Raw genomic sequence first — 24550 nt, 5'->3', positions numbered from 1 at the left:
AAAATTGCTGATAATATAATTTCGCTCTCGTACATATGGTGCAAGCATTGAGGTGGCATTAGTTGTGGAAATTAGGTTCAATGGAGCGTTTCGCCTTTCACTCATTTTTCATCTTAATTTTCATGTTTGCTCTTTTGTTCCTATTTCCTTTTCATGTTTGTACTTGGTCTCTTTGTAGCTTCTTGCTATGAGAGTGCCCTTTTAATGATATTTGTTTTTTCTATATATATATATATATATATATATATATATATATATATATATATATATATATATATATATATATATATATATATATATTTGTAATTATTCTTAATTAATAATGATCTAATTCACTTATTATTCCTCTATAATTAAGACTAGTTACCTTAATTTTATCAATAACCCTATTTATTTTTGTTTTTTCTCTTTCTTTAATTGCCGGCCTTCAATATCATCACCACATGATTTGATGAATATGTTCCGGTTTTGCATTGTTCGATATGAAAACCTTGGGGCAATTTTTGCCTTTTCATGATATTTAATTTTTGTAAGTATTTTTTTTTCTTTCATTAGCCGCCAAAGAATAAAAAATACATATTATATGTGTTTTTGTTTTTTATTATACTACAGTATGTGACATATGAGAAAGAGGAATTAAAAAGCCTTTATTTTTCATTTGTTGGTATAATATTAACCAAAACATTTAAAATAAAATTAGAATAAACAATTTTTTTTATTGCTTTCATTATTTCTCTATAGTTATAATTATTCATTATCTGTTGTCGTTTCATCGAGTGACGAGTTTTCTTATAGAAGTTGTTTCAATTTTAGAAAATTCTTCCTGTGTTGTTAAAATTATTTTAAAAATACGTTTTATTTTAAAGAATATTTATAAACATTCTTAAGAATGCTCTTGGTTAAGAATTGATTTTTGAGGGGACATATGTTGGAAAAAACCTTGGCTCTATCTTTTATAATTTATAAATTTTGAATTTTGCGTGCTTCATGGATTTTAATTTTTTAAAGAATAACTAAGTATTATTTAAGTATTATAGATAATAATTAATATAATTAACTTGATTTGAATAAGTTTCCTAAATTTATGGATATGACTAATTACATGCATAAAATCAAGATATACAAAAATTCCATATATATTATCTGAAAATGATTGGTCTACAATTGTCTCTACGTCCACACAATAGATGTTATTCACATTATTACCTCTATATATATATATATATATATATATATATATATATATATATATATATATATATATATATATATACACTATAATAAATGAAGATAATTTTGTCACATGTCAATCTCTAATGAGTTTTGACACTTGTATTTTGTGATATTTTTTAAATAAATAATATCCACATGTCAATTTATTGTTTTTTTCAATTTTTAAAATAAAAAGGCCACATAATATTTATACTTATATATATATATATATATATATATATATATATATATATATATATATATATATATATATATATATATATATATATAAAGTATCAAATGTAATAAATATTATACTAAATTGCAATTAATATGTTTTTTCATTCCTTATTTCAAAATTTTATTTTAATAAATACTTATCATTTACATTTTAATATTTTATTTTTTTTAATCAACCCATGTAATATATGGGTTTACACCTAGTGTGTGTCTATATATATATATATATATATATATATATATATATATATATATATATTAGATATGTGTCCACGCAAAGCAGTGACTATAAATAACTTTTTTGACAAATAGTTTTCTTATTTGAAAATAATTATTAGTTATTATGTAATAAAAAAATTGTCATTTTTAAATAAAATAATTTAGTTTAGTCCTTATATTTATATTATATATTTATACATTTGATATAAATTAATAATACCGGTGTTTGGTTTAAGAAATGTTAAATAATTTATTTAAATGAATTTAATATTTTAAAATTGTCATTTTGCTCAGAAATAAATTTTGAATAACCTTCATTAATTCAAGTCTTCAAACTTTTGGTAAGTATTAATGATTTATTTATGCATAATTAATTTGTACAAAAAACTTTATAACTTATACTTCTTAAAACTCAAGATATGAGTAATATACTTTATAAATAGTATAAAATATAAGATATAAGATACATACATACATACATACATACATACATACATACATACACACACACACACACACACACACATATATATATATATATATATATATATAGAGAGAGAGAGAGAGAGAGAGAAAGCTAGGTTCAAGTATTCTAACTAATTATTGTGTGGATATCGTATGTTATGAGAATGATAAAGAAAATATGGTGTTTGATAATATAAATATGTTTATTTTTACATAACTATTGTCATTAACACACGTTATCACTAATTAAATCGTCTATAAGATTATTATACACTTATTATTATTATTCTCATTTATGTCAGAATGTTTTACTGGGTCGTATTCTGTCAAAATGAAAATGAGTGAAAGACGATGTGTGACAACAAAAATAAATAATAATTAGCGAGAATGTATGAAAATGACGATATTTTTGTAAGGTTGAAAGTATTCGCATTGCTAAACAATTTATTCTCTTAGTAATTCTCATATAATATGATATCCGCACAATAATTAGTTAGAATAGAATAACTTAAGCATATATATATATATATATATATATATATATATATATATATATATATATATATATATATATATATATATATATATATATATATATATATATATATATTTCAATCAAGAATAGGATTAAAATTAATAAGTTCATCTCTTGTAAAACCCTAAAGACTTGTGCTTTTTTTTTCTTTTTTTTTTGTTCTCCATCAATAACTAAGTCGTTTCTTCTAGATCTTGTTAAAAAGAAACGACTTTTGATTTCCATATAACCTACTTCTGAGAAACCGACCGTATGTGACACAATATTATCATATCCACACAAATAATAAAACAAGAGAGGGTTTGTGGCCCATGGCGGCTGCTCAAGTCAACTATATCACCAACCAAAATTGGGACACAAAATGGTGGGCCCAAGTCGCTAGAGTTGTAGAGGACAATGCAAAATACACGTGAGTAGTCATACATGTGTTTTTTAATGGTATTATATCAATAACACTAAATTACATAAACGGTCTACGTGGTTTGGTTGATGAAACATTTTGAGTCTAGGTTTTTTTTTTTCTTTTACATCATTTATTTTTAATTATATTTTTCTTGCATATTTAGTCCTTATGACAGATAATGTTAAAGGAAGTCTGCAAACCCTCACCACGTGCAATGCATGTGAGTGCAATTTCATCTACATTAAGTACCTATCATACGTGTGTGTGCATTGTCATCATGAAAAATTATAATAATATCCTTTTATATAAAATCACATCATTGGTTAATTATTGGTTTCAAGAAATCCATTTCATCTTCAGAAGGCAATTGAAGGAGTGCATTTTCTTATCAATTCTATGACAAATGTTACCTCATATTGATGTGTTTCGTTTCATTATGAAACATTGGATTCTTCGCTAGATGAATTGCATTATGGGTATCACAATGTAGGACACATTCTTTTTTATTCATGCCCAACTCTGATAAGGGCTTTTTAACCAAATAAGCTCTTTACTAGCCTCTAATATAACCATATACTTAACTTCGGTAATTGAAAGAGTAACATCCTTTTGTAGTCTAGACATACAACCGATGGCCGTTCCTTCGGTTGCGAACACATAACATGTTGTGCCTTTTCCTAAATCTATAAAAAAAAAAAAAAAACTCAAGTTAGCATAAGGAATCCTTCTTAGGACGACCTTCTATCTTTTGAAACAAAAGACTACTTCTGAAGTTCCTTTCAAGTAGCGAAGTGGCCACTTGACTCATTCCCAATGAAAATAAATATGTTGATAACTCCCACTGTATGAGTAATATATGGTTAAGTGTGTAACATTGCATAAATCAAAATACCAAGTGACTTTAGGTTAGGGACCTTTTCCATTTCTGATTTGTCTTCTCCTATCTTTAGGGATTGTTTATTGCAAAGTTTTAAATGACTCATAAGAGGTGTATTTATGGCCTTAACATCTAATATGTGAAAGTTCTATAATATTTTTTTTGATGTACTTATGTTGAGAGAGTTTTAGAGTACTCGCAACATTATCTCTGATTATGCTTATGCCACGAATTTGCTTAGCATCTCCTAAGTCTTTAATCTTAAACTCTCTAGACAACTGTTTCTTCAATTTGTTGATATCCTATATGTCATCAACGTATAATAAAGAGGATAATATAAGGGGATTTGAACTTATTCAAGTAGTTACAATGAGCACTCTCACATCTTGTATACCCATTCATCTTCGTGAAGTCATCTAACTTTAAGTACCATTGCGTTTTGAGCTTGTTTCAATCCATATATAATTATTTTGAACTCGCAGACAGTTTTTTCCAACTAACTGAAAACCTTTTGGTTGTGTAATGTAGATATCTTCATCGAGGTTACAATCAAGAATGTATTCTTCATGTCCAACTATTGCCAATTTAATGTAGCTATGATTTCAAGAACCATTCTGGTTGTGGTCATCTTCACAAATAGTGAAAACATTTCATTATAATCAATTCCCCTTTTATGTTGTGTAACAACGTGAATTTAAAAAAAAAAAACAATTTTCAAACACAATAAAACTCATATAACATTCTAAAAATCCCATGTTTATCAGATGTCATCACAATAAAATATATCCCAGAATCTCAAAATACAATCCTCTGTCAGTGTGTACTGATCATGCTGACGCCTTATCACGATCATCGCTAGTACCTGAAACACATAACACATAACACTGTAAGCATAAGTGCTTAGTGAGCTCCCCAAAATACCACATACAACACATATTAGACACTCGAGGCTATAACTCTGTTTGACTCTCTGGCCAATGAGTCTTAGTGGGACCCTCCAGTCCCATAACTCTGTGGACCCTCTGGTCCTAACTCTGTGGACCTTCCGGTCCTAACTCTATAAAATCTGAATCATACATGGCACAAATCACATCATATAAATAGCATACAAATTACTCTGTCACATAACTCTAATTACCACTCTAGGTAAAATATAGTGAGAAGACTCACCTCGTATGAAGTTAGATAAACTCTCATGCTCGAATACCCCGACCTAGTCTCATCATATCAACAGGATAACATCTGTAATCAAAATGCTCTCATGTTCTCATCTCTAATAATGTGTAGAAGACCATTCTACCCCTCTCTGACCTCTCTTGAATCAGCTTGACCAAAACCCCAAGGTCAACTGAAGTCAACTCTAGTCAACGGTCAAACTTTGATCAGACTCGTCGAGTGCACATGGGTGACTCGGCGAGTCCAAGCGTGTCCTCTGAATCCTCCTATGGCCTCTCTCGGCTCTTTGACTTAACCCTTCACTCGACGGGTTACCACGGGTCACGAATCGTGGGGCAACCCGACTCGAATCGTCGAGTCCCCTTATGGACTCGGCGAGTTCCCTCCATGGAAACACTCAAATGACCTTCTGAGGTCAGATCTGTATCTCCAACCTGCAGATCTGACCTTCTAACACCCAATAATCACGTAAAGGTCCAATCTTTAAGCTCATGCAACACTCATATGGCCTTATTAAAAGAAATAGCTCCTAAAATAGCAACCCAGGTTCACAACTCCAATGGAACAGAATAAAGCTGGAAGGCTGGGGCTCTCTGGACCTCTCAAGGTCCCGATCCAATGTCTATTTCTCAATGGAACCTCATATGCATCATATTCTAACCAAAAAAAGGGTAAAGAAAACCCTAAATTGAAGGATTCTACACAAAATAGAAGAAAGAGTCGAATCACTACCTCAAAATGGAGATCCCTGCTTAAATGTCTCAGAATCACAACCTCCTTTGGTCCTTCCTGTTGCATCCCTTCTCTTCTTTTGCAAAATCACACCAAAAAGGCTCAAGATGGCTCTTCCTCTCACACTATACTCTAAAGCTCACTAGGGTTCTTTTCTCTGGAATGGTAGCCGCAACTGAGCGCTATTAGGACCCTATTTCCTTAAATAGGGCACAGGCCCAAAGATTTAGGGTTTTCTGTCCATAGCTCAGACTCGTCGAGTCGCCTTACCGACTCATCGAGTCCATTCATTAATCCAGTCAGCAAATCACGATCCTACTCAATGAGTTTAAGCGCCAACTCGTCGAGTCCCTCTTCTGCACCCAAAATAAATAATTAAATTGTGATACTTGGAATTTCGGATGTTACAATTCTCCCCCACTTAAATTAGAATTCGCCCTCGAAATAGCTCCTTATCAACATATAGATCTAGCGTCATCGATCGGATCTCGTACCACAAAGCTATCACCCCCCCCCCCTCTGGACACCTGAATCCAAATAGGGATTCCCAATCCCAAAAGAAAACCAACCCTTCTGATTCTCTCCATACATAATCTAATAATCGACTACCAATCACTCATACCAAACATAGCAACGATCCGAATCACGCCCCAAGAAACGGAAGGGTTCACGTCCCACTAGGGCTCATCCACTGAATTGCTATCAGAACTCATCCGGACAAAGAATTCTCAACACCCTGCCATGAGACACAGAGAATAATCGTGCTCACTCAAAAATGTCCTCAAACATCAAAATAATCATAAGCCTCAGCTCCATTCCTCATACCCCTTTTTAACACTGAGTACCAGGTCTGATCTCGACCCATCAGTTGGACCTCCAAGTCTATCCATTGCACTATCCCAACCATCTCAATGGTTTCCTCCTCCCTATAACTACATCGGCCTATTATGACACACAAGTCACAAAGTTAGCTTTACCCCAAGCAAATGCTACACCCTCAACTGAAAATCAACTCAATCTTGACCTCTGTCGTCTACTGCTTATAGTTCCATGCATCTCGCGGTACCTCCCGTACGTGAGTACTGACCTACACAGGTCTAAGACATCAGATGATAAACAATTCCCCTCAACATGGAATCCACCTCAGAATCCAAAATCTCATTCCGCCTACCCAGCGCACCACCAGAGCCAAACTCAGACTCGAGAGTTTGGTTTGACCCAGAGTTGGAACCATTCGATTCAATGAAGCACTCAACTCACGACTCATGACCTGCAACTCACACGTATACCTCTTCTCCAATTCCCTTGGGTTGCGACAACCACAACTCAAATTAGAGTATAACACGATTCCCGACAAATATAGAGACCTCCGTCTCTTTCCTGATCTAGTCCCCAGGCTCCCGAATACTCAACCCAATAAGGCTACTCAAGCCTAAGAACTCTCCTGCGTTATGCTATGATCAACAAATAACACGGCTCCCTACCGCACCATGACACCCTCTTACTGACTAGTGAGTACTACGACTCTCCGCAGTATCACAACACCCTCTCGCAGACTAGTGAGTACTATGGCTCCCCGCAGTATCACAACACCATCTTGCTGACTAGTGAGTACAACGGCTCCCCACAGTATCACAACACCATGTCGCTGACTAGTGAGTATTACGGCTCCCCGCAGTATCATAACACCCTCTTGCTGACTAGTGAGTACTATGGCTCCCCGCAGTATCACAACACCCTCTCGCTGACTAGTGAGTACTACGGCTCCCTGCAGTATCACAACACCCTCTCGCTAACTCATGCATGTGCAGCTCCCTGCAACCTTACCGCACTTTCTCTTACCACCCACGGTCTCAACCTCAAGTCGGCTCCACACGCTGCATCCATTAACCCATGTTCCACGGCCCAACATAGATAGGTGCACACATACCCATCCAAAAGTAAGTGTCACTACTCCTGACGGCAATCGACACGACAACTCATTTTCTCGCTGCAATCCTCATTCTTTAATAATATCGTTTAACATCAACTAGTCGATGTGCTTCCCCCGGATACTTTGGTACACTAACACATAATCTCACGATTTTTTGCCCAATCCACTGATCTTATACTCACAACCCCGTGCTTGGATAACGCATTGCTCTTTCGGAACCTCTCAACCGATCTTCCTCTCGCACCACTTGAACCTTCAGAGTATTCCATCTCCCAACTTGAAACATCGAGGCATCGACAATGGCTCAGAACATGTTGTCGGGAACCTGAAACTCCCCTTCTACTGGTCATTACTCATACGGGACTACTCATCTCGACCCTGAAATTGGTTCACGAATCAACTGTTGCCCCTTTCAGGGGTATAGATTACAATCTATACCTTCACTTGCAAATCTCAGCTATTGCATCCGCAATCCAGCAACCTGATAGCACTCGAACTCGACATATGTTAACCCCGAGAAGCACATGCCATGAAGAATCTTCCAATTCACTCATCCTTTCTCAACACATACCACATGCTTTGCACCTAGCCTCGATTACCAATAACCCTGGACTCATGAATCCGCACCGCAGGTCTCTATATCCAGATCTTTAACCTCTATTGAACAATTCTCTGATCCCCTCAATAAAATACCCAGTTCTCCCCTACTTAGGGTTCGAACCATCACCAATTGGCGCACCAACAATCTATCCCACAGACTGTTTCCACTAGTAACATCACACCTACTCTTGGAAGGTGTTACACAACGCTCGATGATCTCGCCAACAAAGATCCAGCAACTTCCAATACCCCAAATCTCATATGAAATACTCAGAACTTCCCATCATGATTGCCTCTAGTCAGTCAGAATCTCACACATTCCATCACTGGACTTCCCAACTGTCCAGTGTCAACCCTGATCTAGAAATAGTGAACTATCATCCTCCTTATCCTCGAATCCTCAACCCACGCCCCATCACGTATCTCATGATAGGAGTAGAACCCACATTACCACTCTCGATACCCATCCAAGACAATAAGAGCCACCACCCTAATATAGCCCTCTTGATCGTCTGACACTGCAACTAACGCATGCCCTACTATACTCAATAGGGTGTATCCTGGTCCTTGACCATCTCGGTCCCCACTGATGACCTGATAAGGCTATATCTTTACCTCGCAGCAGGCCCACTGCCATATACTCTGATTGAAGATCACCCTCAGTGCAATCCCACAGGGCTCACCCCCAAACTCAGGAACCGAAATCTAAACACCTCTTACCTCTCCCATAGGAAATGAAATTAGCACTACTCAGGTCACAGAAAGTGACATCTCTACTATTGGTCGGTCACCCAGCCCAGACCGTATTCTTCCATAACGCACCATCCCTACTCATCCCCGAGTCTTGCGACTCCAACTGGAATATCACCAACAATCCCTCGGAGCTAACTCGATTTCCCTCTCCAGGGATGCTCCAATAAAACTTGTTCATCGTGGCCTTCTAGCCCCAAACTCTTTCACATATGATCTCAGTCTAGACAATCAACATGAAATAACTGGTAAAACCATAAGCACTAACTGCCGCATGTCATGGTACTCAAACCATGTGGCCACCTCTCTATCTGTTATGAATCACGGTACCCGTACCATGTTATCTCCTCTTAATCTACTAAGAATCATGGTACTCGAACCATGTCCTCTCTTCTCAATCTGCCTCAAATCATGGTACTCGAACCATGATGTCACCTCTCGATCTGCTACTTATCATGGTACTCGAACCATGACATCACCTCTCGATCTGCTACTTATCATGGTACTCGAACCATGACATCACCTCTCGATCTTCTACTTATCATGGTACTCAAACCATGACATCACCTCTCGATCTGCTACTTAGATCCTCCGGAATACTCCCTGCATTGGGTATGGGTCCTCTTCTTTCAGTAGTACGTGCCCATACTACCTGGCACATCTACCCATACTCTCTACACAGACCATCCCAGATTCCCTAAGTAGCTACTCAACCTTCTCAATCGCCAATCCCAATACGCGTGCTCGCTCCCTAGCGAAATGCTCTACTCTGTCAGCATACTCATCTGACTAAGGTCACATCCTAGGCTCTTCCTAGGTTCTGACACTTCTCCACCATTAGCTGCTGAGAAACTCCTTATGATGCCAGGCATCTACCTCCTGAATATCGTCACATTCACTTGGTAGATGGCTCCCATCACCGGAAATTCCACAAAGCACGAAGCAAGCAGCATTCGGGCATTGAATAAACACGTAAAACCCACTCTATGTGATAACTCCACTTGCTCTACTCATACTAAAAAGATATCACCGAACTCTGCAACTCTACCCTTCGCAGATATCTAGCTACTCTCTTGATAGGCTCCATAAATACTCATCTAGGCATCTCTCCTAGATTACTCCTCTACTCAAATCCATCTCTACAAGGATTCCTGCTGGACACTCTCACTCAGCACGTACTCGAAAGTACATCACATATAGCAGCAACTCCTAGGCTAAGGCATCACAACTCAGGCCACTCTAGTCCTAAATATGAGTACCTAGCCTACTCTAGCATGCATAAAATCTTATAATATCTCATAACACATATCGTAAGGGTATTTTGGGAAATCACCATTCGGGCGCTGGCTGATCGTACACACTGCTCCGTTCTGCTCGTCTCAAAATCTTTTTACTCTTTTAGAAAAATTGTTTAATTATGAAATTTTTTTCTCAAATCCTCAGTTTGAGTTCAGATACACCCGAAGGTGTATCCGAATCCCTCAAACACAGACTCTGATACCAACTTGTAACAACATGAATTTTACAAACAATTTTTCAATTTTCAAACACAATAAAACTCATATAACATTCTCAAAATTCCATGTTTATCAGATGTCATCACAATGAAACATATCCCAGAATCTCAAAATACAATCCTCTGTTAGTGTGTACGGATCATGCCGGCGCCTTCCCGCGATCCTCGCTAGTATCTGAAACACATAACACATAACACTATAAGCATAAATGCTTAGTGACTTCCCCAAAATACCACATACAACACATATTAGCCACTTAAGGCTATAACTCTGTTTGACCCTCTGGTCAATGTGTCTCAGTGGGACCCTCCAGTCCCATAACTCTGTGGACCCTCTGGTCCTAACTCTGTGGACCTCCGGTCCTAACTCTATAAACTCTGAATCATACATGGCACAAATCACATAGAAATCACATCATATAAATTGCATAAAAATTACTCTGTCACATAACTCTAATTACCACTCTAGGTAAAGTATAGTGAGAAGACTCACCTCGTATGAAGTTGGATAAACTCCCGTGCTCGAATACCCCGACCTAGTCTCATCCTATCAACATGATAACATCTCTAATCAAAATTCTCTCATGTTATCATCTCTAATAATGGGTAGAAGACCATTCTTCCCCTCTCTGACCTCTCTTGAATCAGTTTGACCAAAACCCCAAGGTCAACTGAAGTCAACTCTAGTCAACTGTCAAACTTTGACCAGACTCGTCGAGTGCTCATGGGTGAGTCGACGAGTCCAAAAGTGTCCTCTGAATCCTCCTACGGCCTCTCTGGGCTTGTCGAGTTAACCCTTCACCCGACGGGTTACCAAGGGTCACGAATCGCGGGGCAACCCGACTCGACTCGGCGAGTTCCCTCCATGGAAACACTCAAATGACCTTCTGAGGTCAGATCTGTTTCTCCAACCTGCAGATCTGACCTTCTAACACCCAATAATCATGTAAAGGTCCAATCTTTAAGCTCATGCAACACTCATATGGCCTTATTTGAAGAAATAGCTCCTAAAATAGCAACCCAGGTTCACAACTCCAATGGAATAGAATAAAGCTGGAAGGCTGGGGCACTCTGGACCTCTCAAGGTCCAGATCCAGTGTCTATTTCTCAATGGGACCTCATATGCATCATATTCTAACCAAAAAAGGGTAAAGAAAACCCTAAATTCAAGGATTCTACACAAAATAGAAGAAAGGGTCGAATCACTACCTCAAAATGGAGATCCGTGCTTGAATGTCTCAGAATCACAACCTCCTTGAATGTCTCAGAATCACAACCTCCTTTGGTCCTTCCTACCGTATATATGAGCTCCTAATGCTCCCAAAACGTCCACCTATCTTTAAAGTACTGTAAACCTTCATGATGTCTTCATATGAATCCCATCTAACATCACTTGGTCTTTGCCTTAAAATTTCTTATTATGGTCGGAAGCAGTAGCACTATCATCTTTAAAGTGCATTCTCATTAAATATCAGATCTCGACTTTGGATGACTAAATTTCTTGTAGTTATCCTAGAAGTTGTACCCTATGCCATCCAAAAGTTAGCCAATAAAGATGCGCATCTTTTCCTTTGCATTTATCTTGTGTATATATGTATCATTGACTCTGATGTCCAAGACACATACGAAGAGCTTTAGATGAGAAAGGAATATCTCTCGACCTCGCCATTACTCTTATAGAATTTAAACCCTATTAGAACTGAAGGCCCTCCTTTGATTACATAGCTTGTAGTGTTGACTACATTTGTCGATAACATCTTTGACAATTATGCATGTAGTCTCATGCTCTTTTCCCTTTAATTTAATGTTTTATTCATCCCCTCCTCCATTATATTATTGTGGGGTGTTACTTAAACTATATTTAAAATTCCAATCTTATTCTCATTGCAATAATCAAAAAACTACTTTTTGTTGTACTCACCCCTATTATCAAGTTTAAGCAATTGAAAATGAGATTTATTTCATTCTTAACAATAACCTTCAATTTCTTGAAGCTTATGAAGACTTCATATATTTTTTTAAAAATAAAAATAAACCAATACATTCCTCAATGGATCATCTATAAAGGCAACATAATACCAAGACCCTCATGTTGAACAAAACGACATGGGTCTGTAGAAATCTAAATGAACTAGTTCTAGCTTCTTGACCTTTGGTTCTTTCCCTTAACTTGGTGAAGGTAATCTTCTTTTATTTTCCAAGAACATGTGGATCACAAAAGTCTATTGGTATGATTTTCAAGTCCAAAATTTTCCTTTAAAAGCCAATATATTCATTTACTTCTCACTCATATGCCTAAGCCTTTAGTGCCACATAGTTGAAGCCCCTCACTTCTTCAACTATTGAGCAGACCTCATCCAAAGAAGATTCAACCATATAAAAGGTTTTGTTCTTTTGACATCGATCCACTACAAGGTTCTATTTTGTAACTTTTTGCAAGGTTCCATTTTATAACCTTCCGTTGGTTATTACCTAAATCAACATGGTTTCCTTTGTTATTCGGCTACCCTATATATATATATATATATATATATATATATATATATATATATATATCAATATCCTCTTTAGATATGGAATATACTTGATATATTTCAGTATCTACTTCAAACCTAAGGTGGTCTTGAGGACAACATCTCCAACTCGAGTATAATATAGGCTCTTCTTGTCTCCATCCTCACCTTCCCATTATAATGCTTGAAAAGTTGTAATAATTCTTTGTTATGGATTGCATGGAACAAAGCACATGAATCCATAATCCAAATTTCAATGACTCTCTAAGCAACAAATAAGGGCATTATCAAAATCACCTTTCATATTTACATCCTTCCTCGCCATACTTTGTCGAATATTTAGGAAACTGATTTTAAAGTGTCAAATTTATGTAAATTCCAACAAGTAATACCCTTCATGATCTTGGACTACTTTCTTCTCATTGATCATGATATTCATATACCATTTCCATTTTGTTGGACCTTTTCCACTATCTTTGGTACTAACTGTCAGAGCACTCTCCAATATTACTCCTTTGGATATCTCCACCGAGGATGAAATTGCAAATGCCTCCAAACATGAGCTTAGTGGTTTCAGATGAATCTAACTATTATGACATTCCGATACTAACTCTCTAGCAATAAAGATAATAACAAGAATCCATGGATTTTATCTTGAAACTTTATCTCAATAGATATCAACCAAGATATTATTTAGTTAAACCTTATTTTCTGTCAAGTTTTTTCATACATGTTAAACTACAAATTAATCAACCCAATTTTTTTTTTTCTTTCAGTGACAATGTTGTATGCAACATTATCCATCGACGAGAACTTGACCACATTAAGAGTTTGTCTGTCTAACATATCCTAATCCTCTTATTTCACATCTTCTCATTTTCATTAACTCGAGGGCATGTATAACGTTTTCTAGTAGAGACAATCTTCAATCTACATCTTCCAAAAGTCAAATTCACTACCTTCGAATTTATCGATCTTTATATTCCCTTCTTTATCCATAACTCTGATACCATTGTTAGAGATTAAGGGACTTCGACAAAGATAAACCAGATACCAAAGATGCAAAGAATAAAACATAACACATGGAGTTAACGTGGTTCACTTGATCATATTAATCAAACTACGTCCATATGGAAAACTAGAGAGATATCTTATTTATAATCAATGTAATACAACTTTTGTATTTATTGCATCTACTTATGGCATGCTATCGTTGCAATCAGTATTAAGAGATCGTTATATCATAAGTTGACCTAATTGCTTTTGTATTGGGCTCATAGGCCTATGATATAATTTGGCACATGATGACAAACTTGCTTTCTAAGTTAATAGGTCAAACAGAAGATTAGAATTATGGATTACTTCTTTGTCACTGAAAGGCCGAGCATGATATACATCGAAGGCAAAGATCAAATGATCAACGTCTCTTCTTCTCTTCTCCGCATATGTATTTTAGTGTTTGACTTCACTTCCATATCTATCATAATGCTTCTTATCTTCATTTTGAAGCTCTACCTTCTCTCATAACTTTTTTCAATACCTTCGATCTTGGAGCTTCACCCCACATCTTCTCTATTGGTCGAGTCTTGCATCAACAACTTCCTATTAAGGCTTCTCTTTTTGGCCAAAGATTTATCCTAGAAGGTTCCACTACTTAACGCCTGAACATTTCAAAATCATGTCAATAATTATCACAAAGTTGAAGCGTTCACTCGGTTACAACTATCATATGGCTATCACAAAGTTGAAGCGACCACTTGGTTATAACTATCACATGGCTATATCATTTAATTTTTTTTTATTTTCCTAACCACATGTGTTAATCGATATGGATCAGAAATTGTATACAAATTATGATTGAATTCTAATAAAGCCAAGACATTGGTAGAGAATCACTCTTATTTTTGTAAATAGTTATCTTCAAAGAACAAATAAATTTCCAGATAGAACTTTTAGGAGTAATCGGCAATTGTAAGTTTCCAACTCTTTCTTCATTATTTAGTTACTTACGTATATATTATTGTGTTTGTAATTGAAGATACTTTTTTTTTGAAGAATGATGGATTTATATGCAATGCTGAGTATTGGAAAGTTGATATTAACTTCCGATGAGTGTTTATATGTAATTTTTTCATATATTATAATTCAAACACTTCTTATTTACAAACAATGATTTTTCTAGTATGGATTTTACTTATCGTATAACATTCCTTGGACGCTTCATGCAAAACTCATGTGAAAAGCTCAAATATTATTTCCCAAATGTACCTTTGTATTATGGTCTTTAACTTATTACAAGCTGAAATAGATTGTGCAACTATTATAGAAATTACATACCTTCATAGTGGGATAACGTCCATTAGGTAGACCACATTGATGAGGATTTAGAGGAATTATTTGAGGAGGACAAGAAGAAAGTGGTTAGTCAAGATGAACATGTATCAGGAATTGAAAGCGAAAGTAATAATGAGTACTTATTAGACATTTGGGATTTTGATGTTGAACTAAAAGATAAAATTAGTAGTATGAAAAAGACAAGTTATGATGAATTCTTGAGTAAATTATGTGATGATAAACAACCCAAAAAGTAGTAAAGGAAAAATACATAGAAGTGGAAAGTGAGACTGACAATGTATGCTAAATTTATTCCATTTTCAATGAGTCCTTACATTAGAAAAAGCATAAGCCTATTGAGGCGGTGAGATTTCAAAACCCAAAAAAAATGAAAGTCATATGCAACTATGTTGTTTCTAATTGTTACAACTTTGTTACCCAAAAATGATACTAAAATAAGTTTGGTGAACTGTTGCAAGGGTGAACGTACTTTTAGGCTATAAGATTCATGGTGGGATGCATTAAGAATCTTTATAGATAAAAATATTTAGGGGTTTAGTACAATTATTCTAGAAACTTTAATATGGGATCAATTGTAACATATTCATATATTGGTAGCCACTATACTAAATAAATTTTGCATATTGAGAAAGTAAGTACTAGACAACTAATATTGGAAGTAAGTAAATGTTTTTAGGAAATAAAGGTGTAACATGCTGATGATGAGGTACTTCCAATTTTGACCTTATGTTTGAATAATATTGCATCTTGGCCCTTGGGATTGAAAAAGGATTGCAGAATGGCCCACAGTGGCAATATGGTAATTTTGCCCATTGTGTATTACGCTGAGCGTACGTTGTGTACACTGGGCGTACACCTCGTACGCGGGGCGTATGTGAGGATCATGAAAACCCTAATTTTTAGGGTTTGGTTCATATTTAAAACTCATTATATCCTCATATCCCATCTCTTCTTCAGCCACCCTCTGTAAGAAACGACCCCAAGAAAACCTTAAGTGAAAGAGTGCATTTTGGAGCCCTTTTGAGTGTTTAGAAGTGTTTTTGAAGAAGAAGAGAGATGTGAGAAGAGCTTGGAGCTTAGAAGCATCTTGGATCTAGGATTTACTTATTGTTAGCAACCTCCAGGAGGTATAATGTTTTCATCTTGATTTCTCCATCTTGTAGATCTAGTCATTTCCTCCTTTAAGACACTTTTTGTCCCAAAATGGTGAATCTTGAGTATGACATGTTCTTGACCCAATAAGTTGCCGTTTCAGAGGTTTTGGAGCCTCTTGAGCCACAAAAATGTAATCTTGGACACTAGTTCTTCTCATGCATGGTCTTAATGGATTAAGAGGTTAGAATCTTTGGTGTTGGGCACCTAATAGACATGCAAGACCATAAAGTTGGAAACATTATGGTCAAAGGCATCATTTTGGACTCGGATCTAGAAAATGGACTTAAGGGATTAAGGATTAAGCTTTTAATGAGTTGGGTTGGCATCCAGTTGCGTACACCGGGCATATAAGGCATACATTGTACGTACGTGGTCAACAGGCCCATGCCTTGTCAATCATCGTGTACACTGGGTGTACAACTGAGTATGTTGGGCGTACACAGCTGGGTTGACTCATGTAAACATCCTCAGCCAACTTCCCATTAAGGAAAGTGGTTTTGACATCCATCTGCCATATTTCATAATCATGAAACGCAGTTATGGCTAGCATAACCCTTATAGACTTTATCTTTGCAACTGGTGAGAAGGTCTCATCATAGTTAACTACGAGAGTTTGAGTAAAGCCCTTCGCAACCAATCGCACCTTATAAGTGTGCACATTCCCATCCATGTCGATATTCTTCTTGAAGATCCACTTACAACCAACCGTCTTATGACCCGACACATTGTCAACCAAATCCCAAACTTGGTTGTCATACATGGACTAAATCTCGCTGTCCATAGCCTCTTTCCACTTTGCAGACTCCGGGCCTGCCATGGCTTCCTTGTAGCTGTTAAGTTCATCCAAATTTACTAGTATACTATCACTAATAAATGTATCACCTTTGGTAGTAATATGAAAACCATAAAACTCCGGTGGAACAATAACTCTACTGGAACGTCTAAGAGGTAGGGAGTCGTCAACCAGTTCAACAGGAGTTTCCTCCTCAGGTTAAGCGCCAATGTTAGAGGTTCTTTCATCACTTGATTCTTGAAGCTCTTCAAGATCAATTTACCTCCCACTGTCCCCTTAGCTTATGAGTTCTCACTCTCGGAAAACTCCTCTCCTCGCAACGAAGACAACATTATCACTCGGTCTATAGAAGAGATATCCAAAGGACTTCTGTGGGTAGCCGATGAAAATACACCATTCACTACGAGGTTCGAGCTTGTAATGAGTCTCTCGTCTTACGAAATCATTGCAACCCCAAACCTTGATATGTGCCAACGAGGGAGCTTTCCCTGTCCACATCTCGTGAGGTGTTTTGGCAACCTTTTTTGTGGGGACTAAGTTAAGGATATGGGCGGCAGTCTCTAAGGTAAACCCCAAGAATGAGATAGGTAATGAAGCACGACTCATCATGGAATGAACCATGTCTAACAAGATTCGATTACGCCTCTCAGCCACACCGTTCAACTGCAGTGTCCTAGGTGGAATCAATTGCGAAACGATTCCGCATTCCTTGAGCTAGTCGTGGAATTCAAGACTAAGGTACTCTCCACATCAATCGAATCGAAGCATCTTGATTTTCATGCCCAATTAATTCTCCACTTCTTGCTTAAACTCTTTGAACTTTTCATAGGTTTCTGACTAGTGCTTGATTAAGTAGATATACCCATATCTGCTATAATCATCAGTGAAAGTCACATAGAAGCGGCTTGCATCCCTTGTGGTGGATCTAAAGGGACCACACACATCGGTGTGTATGATATCTAATAAACCCTCACCCTTTCAGAAGTACCAGTGAAGGGTGACTTGGTCATATTTCCAAGTAAACAAGACTCGCACACGTCATCGTCCCTAAGGTCGAATGACTGCAACACTCCATCCTTTTGGAGTTGGGGTATGCGTTTCTTGTTGACATGTCCAAGACAACAATGCCACAAGCATGCTTTGTCCAAACTATTGGAAGAGTCGATATGCAACACATCATTTCCTAAGTTGTCTACAACCATCACAGTTTCATATATTCCATTACAAGACAATGCTTCAAAATAGAAAACACCATTAAGAAAAGATTAATAGAACCTTTTTCATTATCAAACGAAAATCTAAATCCCAGTTTATATAAACCATGAAAATAAATGATGTTTCTCGCATTTTTTTGGCGAATAGCAACAATTATTCAACTCTAGTCCTAACCCACTACTAAGCACTAAAGAGTAAACTCCAATCTTGGTGATAGGCGACGATCTTTTGTTCCCCATGATCAAGTTTATCTTCTCATGATCCACATCCCTATTTCTTCTTATGCCCTGCAAATCAGAACAAATGTGAAACCCATATCCTGTATCAAGAACCCAAGGAATAGCATGCGATGAGTTATTAGAATGAATAGTATAAATACCTACGAAGGATGGATTGATCTTCCCATCCTTGATATCTTGTAGATATTTCGGGCAGCTGTGTTTCCAATGCCCCTTCTCATGGCAGTAGTAGCACTATGAACCCTTCGGGTTGGAGGAGGGTGCAGCGGGACCAGCCTTGGTTCCACAAAAAGAGGTACCATCGTAGGACTTTCCCTTATGGTGGCTCTTTGAAGGGGTCTTCCTCTTCTTACCCTTCCCTTGCCCGATAGCCAAGACGAGGGCAGCATCAACGGGAGTTGATGCAATAGATTTGTCCTTGAGGTTGCTCTCAGCAGTCCTCAACAAGCCTTGAAGATTAGTTAAGCTGACCTCCTCCTTGTTCATGTGGTAGGTCATGCGGAACTGGTTGAAACAAGGTGGCAAGGAGTGAAGAATGATATCAATCATCAACTCCTCATCGAAGTTAACATTTAACTTCAGCAGCCAGTCAACATATCTTTGCATTTTCTGCAGATGAGCAGTGACAGACTCTCCGTCCCTCATCTTTGTCGTGAACATCGAAGTGATGATTTCGTACCTATCCTGCCTGGCACTTTAGTGGTATATGTCCAGTAAATCTTGATGCATCTCATAGGGATAGTAGTCCTCGTAGGACTTTAGGAGTTCTGCAGTCATAGTCGCGAGCATGATGCAATGGAATTTCGTAGCATCTTGCTCGTGGGCCTTAAAGGCAACGATCTCCTTGGGAGTAGAAGTGTTGACATTCACCTCCTTCAGGTCCTTGTCGAGGATATACTCCTTGTCCTCGTAGTGGGTAACCATTCAAATATTGTGGATCCAATCATTAAAATTGGTCCCATCGAAAATCACCCTCCCACACAAGTTTATGAGTGAGAACGAGCCGAAAGCGGTTGAGCTTTAAGCGTTGTTGTTCGAGTTAGACATCTGGAAAGGAAAAGAGATAAAGTTTGATTAGATAAGAATCCCCAATTAAACACCCAAATGAGAAATTATGGCTAGAATCCAACAACATTATTTTCAATTTAGAAGAGGGATGTCGTAATCTAAGCAACAAATAATTTGAAAGTAAGTGAATGACGATTCACTAATTTCCACCATGAAAAACGAAAAGGAAATTAAGTTTTAAATGTATTGAAAACTCCTAGATCTTTTGAGATTCATTGAACTTTTCAATGGCATGTTTAAATCTCGAGATGCCCTTCAAGTTTGTGACTGGGATACCGAGGATCACAAACAAGGTGTGAATAACCATGAAAATGTACTTAGTGCCCCTAATGTTACAGTCACCTAACTAATATGTCGGTTAGCCACACACACTCCATTGATTTATGACAAACATCGAGTCACCCTTTGCCACCTTTTCTAGACCCAAATTAGTGTGCCAGTTAACCACACACGCTCCACTAACGTCTTGGCAAGGGTACAAAGTGTAATTTCATGTAATAACATCATTTTCACATTTTTCCTAAGGTAACTAAGATTGGGAATTTTATAAAAAACATTTAGTTACTTTATTAATCATTATACTTTTAATGAGGAATTAGTTGCCCTATCCTACCCGTTTGACTAATGACCCTCCACCAATCAAGGAAGCGGTGGGTGAGAGTGGACACCCATTAAACGGTCATTTTATAGGCAACAACCTTATACCCCCCTTATAGATCAGCTTCGTGAATGGGGCTTACTAACGGTAAGACTAGCATTTATCTTATACATATATAATTATCATTCTTATAATAATATAAGGGTTGAATTTTAAACTTGTAAAATTCTAGGGTTTAGAATTTAAATATTTCAAAATTAAACTTTTAATCAAAAATTTTAAATCCCAAAACTTGAGGACAAGTTTTGAAACATTTCAAAACTATCTAGATCAAAATTCAAATAATATAATTAAACAAGTAAATGGTGATTATCTAATTTTGACCTAATCCAATTCCATGCAAGATAATTCAATCAAATAATTCAAATAATTAAGGTTTATCATATAAGACAATAATTATCTAATTAATTGATAAATATCTTTTATTTTGACAAGGATAATCACATTGTATTAATAAAAATCGGATTTTATCAATCAAAAACAATTTTGGTAATTATCCTAAGTCAAAATAAGCCAAAAGTCCTGAAAATCCCTCTGTCTGACACTCCGACTTGCCGAGTCACCATTTGGACTCGTCGAGTTCATCTAGGGACTCGATGAGTCTATTAGGCAGAAGGCAGATTAATCGATTTCAAGCAATGAATAAACACACAATGCATCAAATACAATAGAAACCAAGCAAGGCTCGGATATCACTGATGGGTTTTGAGCAATACAAAAATCCTATGGTGCACATGCAAAACCTTAAAGCTTTGGATTTAGGTTTCTCTATTTACATGCAAATTTATCCAAAGCTTACAAACCCTAGATCTAGCATACAAAAACTGAAATTAACAACTAAAACAAGTTTAGATGATTACCTTTCACAATTAGCAAGAATCTTCAACTTCAAGAGCTTAGTATCACAATTGTAATACCTCTAATGGATTACAAACACCAAGGCAAGAAGATGATCTTAGAGAGAGAGTATGGATGCACAAAATCGGCTCTAAGGACTCTAGGGTTTTTCTGGTAGCCGATTTTGGATGCCGTAGGGGTCCTTAAATAGCTGAGCTGCTAGGGTTTCAGTCAAAACCCTAATGGGATAGCTTAGGCCCTAAATTGTCCAATGGAACATTCCGGAATGAGGCTTGGACGGTTTAAAGGTGGGCTTCCACCTTAATTTCGTCCACTCCCTTAATCCATAATATCCACAGCGCAAAATCCAATTATCTTATAATTTCAATTCCAGTCCCCCAAGTTCAATTAATCTCTTTTAATCACATAAGTAATTTCTTAATTAATTATTGATTAATATTAATTAACTAATATTGTTTCTCTTTTAATATTATTCTTATAATATATTAATAAACCATAATAACCTCTTTTCCATTAATCATCCATTCAAGTTGCTTTTGTGAAGGCAACCTAAAAGGACCATGCTACAACCGGGTCAATTACATACCAAATATAGTGACGGACTTAGACACTAATCCAACAGCTAAGTGGTAGTAATCTGTAGATCTGTCTATTTGATTGTTGACAAACATATGTTTATTTTTTATGTATAGGTCGACATATTGTGTTGTGTATTGTAACATCCTGAATATTAAATAAATAAATAAATAAATAAGAGTTAATATGAATAGTGACCTAAAATAATAATAATTAGCGGGGTGTCGGTTTCGGGGAGCCAAATAATATAATTTGGACCTTCGAGGACTAAAGTGTAATTTCAGGATTTATCTCGTAAAGATTTTAGAACTCAAGGTGTGTTTGGTAATTATTAGGGCTTATTATGAAGGGAATTGTGAGAAGGAACGACTGAATGTGTTAAATTGAGATCATGGGAGCTAAATGGTAATTTTCGGATCTTCATTGCAAAAATATCTCAAAGTGGAGGGTTGTATGGTATTTATTGGATTTAAATTGAAAGAGAAGCTATGGGGAGGGAACAAAAGCGTATATTTGGCAGCATAGTTTGAATTGGACACGGGTCAACCCCGTGTCCTCCTTTTCCTTCCCTCCCGTTGGATAATGTAACCCTAAACCATTATGAGATCGGCCGCCACCATCAGTTATCGACTTGTAGCACCTCCAGCCGCCGCCCTTGTCATGATCAACCACCACCCTCCATCAGCAGCCATTTCGCCGCCGATAACAAAACCTTAACGCCGGAGACATCGTGGCAGTCGGAGAACCGTCGAGATCGGAAAAAAAAGAAGAAAGAAAAGAAGTCGTGTTCGCCACCGTGCTGTCGTGGGAGAGTCATGAGCCATCGGCGATGCTCTATAAGTCACCCACAATGCTTCCTTCCCCTTCTTATCTCGTTATTTCGTGGGTGTGACGCCATAATCGCCACTGCCGCCATCGGTGGCGATAAGGGTTGTTGTTTGTGATTTTCCGGCGATTCCTGCTGCCTAAGAGTTGGCTGTTTGGGCGCATGCTAGTGTGTAGGGGGTTGCTTTAGGTATTTTAGGAGTGGGATGAATGTTTATGTGGCTGAAAATCCATTGCCACCACCACGAGGTGGTGGCTTCCGCCTCCTGCCGCTACGTCACCACCACCAACCGCCATATGGTGGTGGTTGTGGGTATTTTTTGTGATAAGTATGAGTATGCCTTGTGAAATGAGTCTTGTGTTAGCATTTTTGGTGGAGGAATTGAGGGAAAAACCACCACCGCGAGGTGGTGGCCGCCGCCATGAGCCGCCAATGACCACCACTACCTGGGGTGGTAGTGGGTGGTGCTTGGCACAGTGAACCCTAACCGTCCCTAATGCTTGATCTAGGCTTGTTGGATGGCTATTGGGCTAGAAACCCTAATTAGGGTTTAGAAAACCCTAATTTTGGGTTTGTTGATTTGGGCCTATTGGGACCCGCGTTTGGACTCGTGGACTGAAGATAAAACCCATGAGAATTTTATTATATGATCTATTAGTGGAATAATGGACTTAATGGGTTAAGACCTTAATGGGTTAAGTGAGAAATACTTAACCATAATCGTCATTTTATGTGAAAACCCTAATTTTTACTCGGGCCTTGTGATTAGGCCTTCCTATTGGGTTTTAGTATTTGGGACATTGATGGGCCATCCAAGAGCAGTCATGTGGACTAGAATATTTAGATGGGCTTTAGGGCAAGGCCCATATAAGGGTTTAGGCCCAATTTAGAAAATTGGGCCATGGTGAGCCCAATGGACTCGAGTCATATATGGACGAGGTTGGTGGACCATTTTAGACCGAATAATGTGAAGGTTGGTCCTAGATCCTAATGGGGTTATTTATGGGTTTGGCTTAGTGATAGAAGCCGGAGTGTAGCAGCAGCATTTATAGGATCTGTTCGCCACCCGAGGTGAGTCTTCTCACTATACTTATCTGTGTTATAATTTGTGTGTGACCGGAGGGTCTCTGTATATTATTGACCAGAGGGTTTCTATACATATAGACCGGAGGGTCTTAGTACACTATCGAACGGAGGGTCTTATTTGTTTATTATGTGTTATATGTTATTGTGCATACTGTCTTTGTGACTTATGTTGTTATGGTAATTTGTGTATATATTGATCTTATGTGTTTATTAGAGTACTGCGATATCCTACATTATGTCTATGTGAATTATGTTGTGTATTTATTATGAGCTTATAGAGTTAGGACTAGAGGGTCCACAGAGTTAGGACCGGAGGGTCTATAGAGTTAGGACCGGAGGTTCCACAGAGTTAGGACCGAAGGGTCCATTAGAGTTGTGGGACTAGAGGGTCCCACTGAGACACATTGACCGGAGAGTCTTATAGAGTTATAGCCTCAAGTGGCTCATGTGTATTTGTGGTATTTTAGGGAACTCACTAGGCTTCATGCTTACCGTGTTGTGTGTTATGTGTTTCAGGTGTTTCTCAGGATCACGGGAAGGCGATGGTTCG

The sequence above is a fragment of the Lactuca sativa genome, chromosome 6 (genome assembly GCF_002870075.4).
Source record: "Lactuca sativa cultivar Salinas chromosome 6, Lsat_Salinas_v11, whole genome shotgun sequence".
NCBI classification, from domain to species: domain Eukaryota; kingdom Viridiplantae; phylum Streptophyta; class Magnoliopsida; order Asterales; family Asteraceae; genus Lactuca; species Lactuca sativa.
Note: the sequence above shows the minus strand (reverse complement) of the source record.